Source organism: Cnephaeus nilssonii, assembly GCF_951640355.1.
Source record: "Cnephaeus nilssonii genome assembly, chromosome: 7".
NCBI classification, from domain to species: domain Eukaryota; kingdom Metazoa; phylum Chordata; class Mammalia; order Chiroptera; family Vespertilionidae; genus Cnephaeus; species Cnephaeus nilssonii.
The window spans coordinates 34,549,191-34,562,536 of NC_137078.1; positions in this window are offsets into that span (position 1 = coordinate 34,549,191).

The following is a 13,346-nucleotide window of genomic DNA, read 5'->3' on the forward strand; positions in this document are numbered from 1 at the left end:
TTTATAGCAACAGGTGTCTAACTGATCTCCAATGCTGCTGCTTTAGTCCTTCATGGCCTCAACAGCAAAGGAATGATCTTGGTACTCAATTCATGTCACTCCACTCCTCACAGCTTCAGCGGCTCCCTTTTCCCTCACAGTAAAATCCAGTGTCCTTGCAATTAAGGCTCTGCATCATTTGCTCCTTCTCTCCTCCCACCCCCCATCGTATTTGGTCCTATTGCCTGCTACTCACGCAGTGCACTGCACGCGGCCAAACTCGCCTCCTTGCTGATCCCGGAACACGCTAGCTGTGCTGCTGCCGTGGCCTTCACTTGAGCTGCTCCCTTTGCCGGGAAGGCTTTTGCCCCAGAGTGGATTGGCTCAGTCCCTCATTTTCTTCAGATCTTGCATAGTTAGCTTACCTAACTTAAACATCAGATACATACACACATACATGTATTTCTTATTTCCATTTCTGCTTTACTTTTCTCCTCAGTTCTAATCACTAGCATACTATATGTTTGCATTTATCTTACTTATTGTCTCCTTACCCTACAAGATTGTAAGCTCCATATGGATTTTTATCAGTTTTGTCCATGATGAATCCCAAGTATCTAAAACAGTGACTAGCATATAGCAGATACCCAATAATTATTTGATGGATGAATTATTTAATACACATGTGAGTTATTCTGCTCAGAGAGGCATACACTTATGACCATAGAATAGGGGAAAAAAAGACAGTTGGAACAAAGAACTGGCATAACCTGTGTTTATACATATGTCATTATAGGTAAGTTTACCTGGGAAGACCTGCTTAGTGAGCCAGATATTAATAAGTAAATTTTGAGCAAGATGCTCAAAAGTATTACAAATATGACTTTGAGAGAACAGTACTATGACAGGGAGGATGTTCCATAATTATTTGAAGAAACCAGGCCTATTAGTTGACAAAGCATGAAAAAGATTTTGAGTCAATAACACATACATTACACTTTAAAGGAGACATAATTTGTAATCCTAGTCTTATTCCCTTCCTATTCAATTTCATGGTTTCAAAATTTGACTTCTGATTTGCATTTAACGTCAATATTTTTATTAGCAGCTTTTCCAGTTGTTTTTGTTTGTTATAAATATTTCTTTTCCGCATCCAGCACGGCCAGAGAGCGGTCTGGTTCCTGAGTAGGGGTGGCTGGGGATTGAGAAAATGAAAGAAAGAGACAGACACAGAGATAGAAGGAAAAAGCTGGGGCTGGGTGGGACAGCTCTCCTCTGATGGAGAGACAGAGACCCAGAGCCAATACAGCACAGTCTATTTCACAGTCTGATTATAACAAGAGTAACATGGATACAAATGTTCTTGTTTTGGCAACACTTGCTGCACCTCCCACAGCCCGTTAGCTACTTAGGAAGGAATTAGGGAGGGCTACAAGGTCAGGCTTAACAATGCTAGGCCAGCTCTGCCCTCCAGGCTGGGACTGGTTTGTGGCCTTGCCACAGGTCAGCCCGAGGCTTGACCCTAGAGCCGCTCCCTACAGTTTGTTTGTCTTTTAATTTGTATTGATTGCAGTTTCTCTCCCTCCCTCTCTCTAAAATCAATGAAAAACATATCCTCAGGTAAAGGAAAAAAAGAAAGTTAACTTACATGAATTTTTAAATTATTTTGACATTGAGCCGGGTTTGGCTCAGTGAATAGAGCGAGGGTCTGTGGACCAAAGGGTCCTGGGTTGGATTATGGTCAAGAGCACATACCTGGGTTGCAGGCTCCCCCCTGGCCTGGGCCCTGTTCGGGCTTGTGCAGGAGTCAACCAATCAGATGTGTTTCTCTCGAGTGATGTTTCTCTCTGTCTTTCCCTCTCTCTTTCCCTCTCCCTAAAGAAAAAAGAGAAAAAGAAAAAAAAAATCAATGGATTAACAAAAAGGAGGGTCCCGCAAAAAGGTCCATCTCTGCACAAATTCACTCATTTTCTATTCTTCTGTTTCCAGTTTCTTCCTTTAGTTCATTAAATAAACAAAACTGCTTAAATAAGGTAACTGATAAAATAAAGCCAGGCTTTACATGAATACTCAATTCGATGTAGCATAAAAATCTAGGTTGAAATTGCTGCAGATCAATGGATCAACTTGCAGAAAACATTTTACCAGTGACTTGAGATATTTCACAGAAAACAGCATTAAATATCAGGGAATCACATGGTCCTACAGTTTTTTCTGTTTGGTTATCTTTCAGATTTTCTTATTAAACCCAAAAGATTATCTCAATTTGGTGCTGATATTGAGACAGGCCAGTAAACCAGGACAAATGGGAATAGGGAAACTGAGACCAGATAGTTACTAGGTGTAACGGTTAATAATGTGAATATTTTTTAATACATGGGGTTACACTAAGGTGACCAGACGTCCCGCTTTTGGCGGGACAGTCCCGATTTTTAACAATTGTTAATTTTATAATGTTAAACTTTAATAATAACAAATAATTGTTGAGAACTGATTATCGAGAACTGCTTATCAAAAGTTCGCATTGTTGATCAGTTGTTAGGATTCGACCACCATTGTTTGGACTTAATGAACAATGGCATTTTTTGGGATTGGCAACGACGAAAACATTTTGTAACTGTCTCTCAGACGATACACATCGTACTGCGTGCTAGTAAGCTAGTTAAACAAGTGATGTCATTACAAATCAGCTATTCAGATAATTTAGGTAAGTAATTTATTTATTTCATAAATACATAAATTTTCTTGAATTTAGCAGACAGTACTCGTATTATTTATATTTTATAGTGGCGGCAAAAAGTCTAGCGCCGGCCTTGAAAGTGACACTTAGGACTTACGTTAGGGCAAATTCAGAGGAAAAATAATGCAAGTTAGTATTGTTATTATTTAGAAAGAAATATAGGATTAAAATAATTTTTAAAATATAGTTACTTTATAACAATCGAATTAATTTATAAAGTAACAATAAAATATGTTCATGTAATTATGTACCTACTTACTGTGTTTTTAAGCAATATGTATATAATAATTTATAATATAATTTTAAATTATTTTTTTTAGATTTTTAACATGAGTAAGAAAAGAGGATGCAAATTCAATGATGATCTAAGAAGTGAATTTCCTTTTATTAAAAAAACCAAAAGCGATTACAATATAGACTGATGTATTTCAGAGGGAAGCAGGGAAGGGCCGGAAGAAATTAACCGAAGGACTTATATGCATATATGCATAACCCATGGATACAGACAATGGGCGGTGAAGGCCTGGGGAGGTTGAGGAAGCGAGGGGAGGAGCTCAATGGGAGAAGAAAGGGGACATCTGTAATACTTTCAACAATAAAGATAAATTTAAAAAAAAGAGTGCATGGTTAGCATTTTCCCTCCCCAACCAGAAGGTAAATAGTTTAAATCAACCTCCTCAGGGGGACAGATAGCAGGAACCCAATCAGTGACATTTGCCAACCACACCCAAAGACAGATGAAATTATGAGAATAAATCTCATTTTGGTACATCAGCAGAAAGCTGATGAATGTTATATAGAAATCCTCCCCTAAGACCTCCCTTAAACCCCCAGCCTCTTCCTCCCAGGAGCAAGCCCCCCTTTGCCCCACACCTTCCCCGATTCTTCTCCCACAGGGATGCATCTCCTAAACTCTCAGAGACCCTACAAGGCTTACAGCCAGGGCAGCAATGAGCAGCAGCAGTTCGTCCCAGGCAAACCCCCGGAACCTGCCCCAAACCCCCTCCCCTTTTCTGACTTCTTAGTGAGCCAAGAAGAGCGGCCTAGGCTCATTCCCCAGCCCCTCCTTGTCTCACTGTCCCCAGCTTTAATAAACATCCTCTAAATTCACCTGGACTCGCATTGTGAAATTTTTTCTGCACTAAATCAGGAACTCGCATACTACCCGCTGGCCCTGGGGGGGTAGGTCCCTTTCACTAGTAACAGTTATGCCCTGAACACAAGGCTCAGGAAACAGCATTTAAGGGGTACCTGGAGAATTCTGATGCAGAGATCCATAGACAACACTTTGGAAAACCCCGGCCTAGACCAGTCCAAGATTGTGGTCAACTACCCCATTAGTAAAAAATTGCTAGTATACACCCACAGTATGCAATGAGTGATATGGTAAAAGCAATGCACTTACACATATTTGCTATTTTTAAAAATATTGCTTCAACACTTTGTGATATGACAATTTAAAGACCTAGTTCAGTTTATTTTGGTATTTGGTTTTAATGAAGTCCTAGCTAATAAACATATCTCATTGTGGTACACAGATTCCAATGGAAATACACTATTGCTTATATTTATGACATCTTGATACTCATTCGGTAATTCAACCCACCAATTTTGCAAAGTTTTTGTTAAAATCTGGCTAGTAACCTTCTTTCCTGATGTGTCAGTTAATGTTTTGTGAACTAACTGGGAGATTATGCATTTTTTAATGTTTTTAACAAATAGTTTCAAAACCCATTGAAACTTCTAAACAGATGATAAAGTATGTCTCCAAGTCTTTTTAAGCGTCTATTTGCCTTATTATTACTTACAATTCTACAGTACATCTCCTGTGTATTATATTTGTGTTCATCACCCCAGCTTTATTATTATTACTGCAATTGGTTTTAGAGAGAGAGAACGGGAAAGGCAGAGAAAGTGAAAGGGAGAGAGAGAGGAACATGGATGTGAGAGAGAAACATCAATTGGCTGCCTCCCGCACGTGCTCTGACTGGGGATCAAGCCCACCACCTGGGTATGTGCCCTGACAGGGAATTGAAGCCAAGACCCTTTGGCCAACGGATGATGCTCCAACCGAGCCACACTGGCCTGGGCTTACTTTTAATATGTTTTATTTGCAGGAAGCTTTTAAAGTCAAACTAGATAATACACTGTGTGGTTTTTCTGACATGAATTCTTCAACAGCAACTGGATTTTCCATAATTTAATTAAATTCTGACATTGACTGCGGGGAGTTAACACAGACCCCACAGATTAAGAACCGCTAGCAGGGTCGCCTAAGACCATCGGAAAACACAGATATTTACATTATGATTCATAACAGTAGCAAAATTACAGTTATGAAGTAGCAATGAAAATAATTTTATGATTGGGGGTCACCACAACATGAGGAACTGTATTAAAGGTTGCAGCATTAGGAAGGTTGAGAACCACTGGATTAAGGGCTCAGTCCCACAAGCCTGCCTCTATTAGATGCCAGCTGCACATGGAGTGTCAGGCTACCCACACTTCTGCCTGACGGACTACAAATTTGGGGGTTCCCATGACCCCCTCCTCGGGTTCTTGCTGTAACAATTCACACAACTAAAAAAAAAAAAAAAAAAAAAAACCCAAAAACACTGTACTTACCTTTCAAGGTTCATGATAAAGGATGCAACTCAGGAACAGCCACGTGGAAGTGCGCAGAGGCCGGGGGCGAGGAGCTCCCATGCCCTCTCCCGTCGGACACCATCTCAGCACCTCCACGTGTTCACCGCCCCGGAAGCATTCCGATTCTCTCTCTCCTCCCCCACGAGTTTTTAAGGAATTTAACCTCTGGACCCCCTCCCCTCCCTAGAGGTCGGGGTGGAGCTGAAAGTTCCAAACCTCTAATTAAGTGTTTGGTCTTCCTGGTGACAAACTCCCATTCTGAGTCCCATTCAGAGCCTATCAAAGGGCCTCGCCCTGGTTCACCAATTGGCATAATCTCAGGTGTGGTTGCAAGGGGGCTTTTGAATAACAAAAGCCACACCTATCACCCTCGTGGCTCAGGAAATCCCCAGCCTTTTAGAAGCTCTGCTAGGAACAGGAAAAAGACCAAATATTTAAATTTTTATGATAGCACATGATACTCTGTATGGCTCTTAACCAGGCGCCACATCAATGGAAACTGCGATGTGCTTAAAGTGAACAACTGAGTCTGGGTGCCACTATTAGCTTCCACTTACCACCAACACACTCACGGCATCAGTTAGTCCTCCAATCGGGAAGAACAGAATCCCCCCCTCGCCAATCTAAACAGTAAAAGGGCTTCTTAATGTTTCGGGAGCCGACCGAGTGGTTGAGAAGTTTAGAGAAACAGACTCAGAAGAGAGTAGATTTTAAAAGCTTTCTTCACACACACACAAAAACATTTGTAACCAGGTGAGGGGATGGATCTCAACTAAACGTACTGTGGTAATCCTTTTGCAGCATATAGAACATATCAGCTCGTTATGTGATTCACCTTAAACTTGGGCAATGTTATCTGTCAATTATGTCTCAATAAACCTGGAAGAAAATAAAAACAAAATCAATTTCCTTCTAGAACAAAAGTGACAGGTATACCCTTGGCAGGAAAAAAGTTCCCCAGCCTTGGCGTAGGAGCAACAGGAGAGCCTGAGCTGGGCTGCCCTAGCTCTCTGGGAAGTCAGAGAAGGGGGCCTTGCCTGGGGCTGCCCATTGCTCCCCTGGTTGCAAGTCCCCTGGGCCCCTTAGAGTTTAGGAGATGCTTGCCGGTGGGGGAAGAAGAGGGGAATGAAGATGGTGGGGGGGGGGGGGGGGGGGGCGGGGAACGGGTCCCCAGAGGAAGAGTGAGAGCTGGGCCCTTTGTCTTGAGGCTTTTATCCCTCCCTTGCAGGCAGAAATCTTAGGGGAGTTCTCGGGGGGGGGGGGGGGGGGGGGCGTTTAGCAGAATATGCATCAGTTTTCTAGGTGTGCTCCTTCAGGGTCGTGGTCTCCACTGATTGGTCAGTGTTCGGGCAGGGGGTTGTCAGTCATCTCAGCTGGTCCTTGTGTCACCCCCCTGGTTTTGCTGCTTTTCTGGGTCTGGAGCTGAAATACAACTGAGGCCTAGATGTTATCTCTAGGGAGGGGACCTTCTGTATCTGCCCGTTTGGACACCACCTGCCTCAGTTTCCCCATTTCACTTGTCCTGGCTTAGTGGTCTGTCTCACTACCAGACCAGCATTAGATTTGACAGGTTGTGGGCTCAGTTCCACTTCAGATGCCAGTTGCAAGCCCAGGTTTTTACTTGTGCTTCTGACCAACTGGCTATAAATCGGAGCTTCTCACACCCCCGCTTCAGGTTCCATTAATTCGCTAGAGTGACTCACAGAACTCAGGGAAAAATGTATTTGCCTTTCCTGGTTTATTATAAAAGGATATGATAAAGGATGCAGGTGAACATTGGATGACAGATGCATAGCGCCAGGGCTGAGGGAGTGGCTCAGAGCTTTCATGCCTCCAGCCACACCACTCTCCCAGCACCTCCAGGTGTTCACCGGCCTGGAAGTTACCTGAACTCTGGGGATTTTTATGGAGTCTTCATCCACAGGCATGATTGATCATTAACTCCATTTTTAGCCCCCTTTCCTTCTCAAGAGAATTGGGGGAGGGGTGGGCGGTGCGCGCGTTAAAAATGCCAAACTCCTAAGCTTGGCTTGCTTTTTCCAGTGATCAGTCCTCATCCAGGAGCCTCAGTAGAACAAAGACATTCCTATCACCCAGGAAATTACAAGGGTTTCAGGAGCCTTGGGTTGGGAACCAGGGTTAAAGAATAATTTGAGAACAAAAGATGCTACTAGAGCTCTTATCACTTAGGTCCTAAGGAGATTACAAGGGTTGCAGGAGCTCTGTTCCAGGAAGTGGAGGCAGGAACCAGTTTCCATGGTGTCACACCTATTGAATTCTTCCCACCTTGCTGACCATGTAGCTCCTAGGCCAGCATCCTCTTCTAACCACGAGGCTCCATTCCAACCTGGTTAATAAGGTTAAGAATTCCATAGGCTCACTGTCATTTTCCTGGTGGTGATACCCAAAAGCAATGGGCTAAAACTAAGAAGCCCTTGTTTTTGGTTCAGCTCTGTCACCAACCAGTGGAAATTTGATTGATCTAATTTTCCTCTTTTGTGAAACAAGAGCTCTGACTTTAACCATCTCTAACTTTACTTCCAGTTCTTTTCTTTCTAAATTGAGATATAATTGACACATTACATTATATTAGTTTCAGTTGTACACATAATGATTCAATATTTGTGTGTTTTTAAAAATATGGTTTTATTGATTTTTAGAGAGAGAGGAAGGGAGAGGGATAGAGAGATAGAAACATCGATGAGAGAAGAACATCATCAATCGGCTGCCTCCTACATGCTCCCTATTGGAGATCTAGCCCACAACCTGGGCATGTGCCCTGACCAGGAATTGAACCACCACCTCTTGGTTCCTAGGTTAACGTTCAACCACTGAGCCACAATGGCTGGGCTGTTTTATTTTTTATTGACTTTTTTTTTTTTTTTTTTTTTGAGAGAGAGTAGGGCGTGGGGGAGAAGGAGAGAGAGAGAGAGAGAGAGAGAGAGAGAGAGAGAGAGAGAGAGATCAATTTATTGTTCCACTTATTTATGCATTCATTGGTTGATTTTTGTATGTGCTCTGACAGGGGACCAAGCCCACAACCTTGGAGTATCAGGATAATGCTCCAACCAACTGAGCTATCTGGCCAGGGCAATGATTCAATATTTGTAATTCAATATATTGCAAAATGATCACCACAATAAGTCTAGTTATCATCTGTCACCTTACCTAGTTACATTTTTTCTCTTGTGGTGAATTTCTTCTAGTTCTAAAATTCTGTGAGTCTATTACCGCAGGCATAGCATTTTGACTTTCTTAGATTTTGTCCTAGACCCAGGCCACCTCTCTTGCCCTTGCCCTGTTTTCCTGCCTCAGTTCCTGATGGACAGGTGTCACTCTGTGGCATTAGCACAGCCCCTTCTCCTAAATGCTGCATGGCCTTTCCTTCACAATTTATATTGTTACTAGAGGCCCGTTGCATGAAATTTGAGCAGGGGGGAGAGGGAGTTATCCCTCAGCCCAGACTGTACCCTCTCCAATATGGGATATCCCTCTCACAATGCAGGACTGCTGGCTCCCAACTGCTCGCCTACCTGCCTGCCTGATTGCCCCTAACCACTTCTGCCTGCCAGCCTGATCACCTCCTAACCACTCCCCTGCCAGCCTGATCAACGCTTAACTGCTCCCCTGCCCGCCCAATTGCCCCTAACTTCCCTCCCCTGCTGGCCCGGTTGCCCCCAATTGCCCTCCCCTGCTGACCTGGTCACCCCTAATAGCCCTCCCCTGCCGGCCTGGTCACCCCTAACTGCTCTCCCCTGCTGGCCTGGGCACCCCCAACTGCCCTCCCCTACAGGCCTGGTCCCCTACAACTGCCCTCCCCTGCAGGCCTGGTCCCCCCCAACTGCCCTCCCCTGCAGGCCTGGGTCCCCCCCAACTGTCCTACCCTGGAGGCCTGGTCGCCCCCAACAGCCCTCCTCTGCCAGCCCAGTCACCCCTAACTGCCCTCCCCTGCAGGCCTGGTTCCCCCAATTACCCTCCCCTGAAGGCCTGGTTCCCCCAATTGCCCTCCCCTACATGCCTGGTCCCCCCCAACTGCCCTCCCCTGCAGGCCTGGTTCCCCCAATTGCCCTCCCCTGCAGGCCTGGTCCCCCCAACTGCCCTCTCCTGCAGGCCTGGTCCCCCCCAACTGCCCTCCCCTGCAGGACTGGTTCCCCCAACTGCTCTCCCCTGCTGGCCATCTTTGACCACATGGGGGCGGCCATCTTATGTGTTGGAGTGATGGTCAATTTGCATATTACCTTTTTATTATATAGGATCTTTTATGTGCATGTGTTTTATCTCCACAGATGTATTTTCAGGTTAGAGCCCTGTCTTGTAAAACATACCCACCGCTTCAGGTAACCTGGACATTTAGTAAATATTAATTTCTTCATTGAAGAGTGCCTTGACAATGTATGCACCATTGTTATGGAAGTTTTTTAAAAGTAAAAAACACAATGTTGAGTAAAAATAGCTTTGGCTTGCCTGACTTAACCTGTTTCAGTGTAAAGACGCTATGCATTCTTCCTCTATAATCCTTCCTGTGAGTTCCCTTCAAAGAGCTGTTTTCATAAATCTTCTGAAAATTTACATTCTTATGGGAACTATTTCTCCCCAGGCATTCCATCGAACTTGTCTGTCAGGTTATTTGGTATTTTATCTTGTTCCTTAGAGAGTTACTCAGAACTGCTAGGTCATCCCACTACTCAAAACCCGCCAGTGCCTTCCCTTCTCCCACCGAGAGATCCCAATGTCAAGTGTGAGTTTCTAACCATGACTTGTACTGACCTGGTACCCCCACCACCTCTCTGACCTTGCCACCCCTTTCCTTTCTGCTCCAGTGACCTCTTTGCTGTTCCCTTGGCCTAAACTACTCTTGCCCCCCAAATGTCAGCATGCTTTGCCCCTTTACTTCCTTCAGGTCTTTTATTGAGAGGCCTTCCCTGACAACCCTGTTTGCAGTGGAACTCACCCCACCTGGCCAGTCACTCTCAATTATCCCTACTCGGCTTTGTTGCTCTTCACAGAATTCATCAACTAACATATTTCATATTTATTCATTGATTGCCTGTTTCCCCCGCTGCTGCTAGTTTTTCTGCTGCATTAGTGATATAATATTGATAGAGTCGGTAAAGATTATAAGAAGTTGAATAGATTGAGAAAATCGGTTCAAAGTTCTAAAAATATTAAGTTTCACTTCATTGATTTTAATACCAGGAGCAGTTAAAGGTGACGTCTTTGTGTGGCCACTAGGTGGCAGGACATGCACACATACCATACTTCACAAATGGAAGCATTGATCTGAAGTTCACCTTCAGAGGGCAGTGATAGTACTAATCCCTTACGTTTGCAGGAGGCAGCTGGTCAATGTTGCCATCTCACATTGAAGTTTCTCTCTCTCCCTCTCCCTTCCTCTCTCTCTCAAAATCAATTAAAAATCTTTTTAAAAATCACTTTTAGCTTAAAAAACAAAAACTAAACCAAACTCAAACCATAAAAGCTTTCCAGCCTCTCCTTTGGATTTGGGATGGATCCTGAAATGCATCTCCTTTTGGATCTCTTCAAACTTCAAAATATGTTTTGGGGGGGGGGGGGGGGGGGGAATGGATTAGGCTAGGACGCTTCCAGCAGACAGTGCCGGTGGGCATCAGTGTGTCTGTTTATGTGACAACACACATTTCTGCCTCTTGCCTGGCTGAGTGCTTTAGGTGTGTTTTGTGTGAAAAATGAGGCTGTGCGATTCCCATTAGTATTAATAGGAACTGCACTGAGCCCCGGATGGTTTTGGAAGAACACTAAAGTGGGATAGCAGAAAAATCACCTACATGTAAAGATATTATTTAAATCCATTAAATATTGTTCTTAGGTTTTCTAAGTTTATAAGAAGCAACCACTGGTGCACTTTTAGCGCAGAATTTTATTGGCAGAAATGTGATCTTTAAAAGCCTCTTTCACTAATTGTCTTTGCTGTAGTGCCTATGGCATATTAGAAATAACTAAGGTTTGAGTCTAAAATCTGGGGTGTGGTCCTAATTTAGCTCCTTACTGGTGTACGACCTTCAGCACATGAACCTCACTTTCCTTCTGTGTAAAATTGGTATAATACTACCTGATTAACAGAATAGGTATGAGGATGAAATGAGATAATAGTTATGAAAACAGATATGAAGTAAAATCCCTGTATATAAGGTGATTGTTATTATCACAGAGGCAGGGGGACAGTGTGGGTTTTTAAAAATATATTTTTTTATTGATTTCAGAGAGGAAGAGAGAGGGAGAGAGAGATAGAAACATCAATGATGAGAGAGAATCTTTGATTGGCTGACTCCTGCACGCCTCCTACTGGGGATTGAGCCTGCAACCCTGGCATATGCCCTTGACTGGAATTGAACCTGGGACCCTCTGGCCCACAGGCTGACGCTCTATCCACTGAGCCAAACCAGGCAGGGCCAGTGTGGGTTTTTTAAGCTGGAGGACCTGGGTTTTGTCATTACTCACTGTTAACCTTGGGTTACTTTGTTCAAATTACTGAACCTCAGTTTTCTTGTTGGGGGGAAGAAAAAAAAAAAGAACTAATCAGCAACTCATTTATTGAGTATTTTCTAAGTGCCAGAGACTTCATTCTTAATATCTAAATTCTTTCTATAACAACTAACTTAGTCTCTATACCCATTTCTGAAATAGATTTGTTAAAATTGATTGATTATTAAAGTCTTGGCATTTTAGAGCTAGAAGAGCCTTAAAAGCAATATGGTCTCAGCACTTTATTTTTTAAATATATATTTTTATTGATTTCAGAGAGGAAAGGAGAGGGCAGAAACATCAATGATAAGAGAGAATTATGGATCAGCTGCCTCCTGCACGCCCCACACTGGGGATCAAACCCGCAAACCGGGCATGTGCCCTGACTGGGAATCGAACCGGGACCTCCTGGTTTAAAGGTTGATGCTCAACCACTGAGCCACGCCAGGCGGGCATAAGCACTTTATTTTACACATGAAAAATAAAACTCTGGGAGAAAATATACTCCAGAGGTGAGCTAAAGTGCTTGACGTCATATGCTAGATGTGGGCAGAACTGAGACTAGAAAATAGCCAGTGGCTAGTTTCCAGGATATTTCATTGTCTCCATTCCATCAAGGACAATTCAAACAAGTGTGAGACAGAAAGTTGCTCTTGTATCTTTTGGCCCAGTTGGAGGTGTAAGTGAGGATCACCTGAGGCGGTGATATTGTGGTGCACAGCAGCTTAGGAGAGAGCAGAGAGGTGGGAAAGAATAATGTAGGTGGAGTGATGACAGAGGGCTTCCTGGAGGAGGAGAGATGTGAACTGGGCATAGAAAAGCAACAAGAAATGGTAAGCAAAGAGAGAGGATAGACATTCCAAAAGGAGAAAATGGCATAAGTCAAAGAGGGGAGGGAGGGAAGAAGACGGAATTTGCAGGAGCTAAAGCTTCCTGTGGAGGAGAAGTGGCATATGAGGCAGGATAGGTGGTGGGTGAGGACTAGAGGCCAGAGACCTGGAATACCAGGCAAAGTTTCTTCTTAATTCCATAGTCAATGGGAACCATTGATTAGTTAATTCAGTCATTTGTTTAACAAAGGCTTATTGGGCATCTACAATGTGCTGTGCTCAGCTGGGCACTGGGGGTTTTGTCCCTACTTTCAGGCAAGTTCAATCTAGTGTGGAGAACTCAGCAGCTGTAGCTCAGGAGATTTTGGGTTGATTCCCCGTCAGGGCACATGTAGGTTTGCGGGCTAGATCCCCGGTGGGGGCTTGCAGGAGGCAGCCCATCAGTGATTCTCTCTCATCATTGATGTTTCTAGCTCTCTCTCCCTCTCCCTTCCTCTTTGAAATCAATAAAAAAAATTTAAAAAAACCCCCACCCATGTCTACTGTAAAGAGCTGGGGGATAAAGTGATAAATGAATTCCCTATTGAGAAATGCTTTGGCAGTCATGGACAGGGTGCTGTGTTAGAGAGTAGCAGAGAATGCATTCTCAC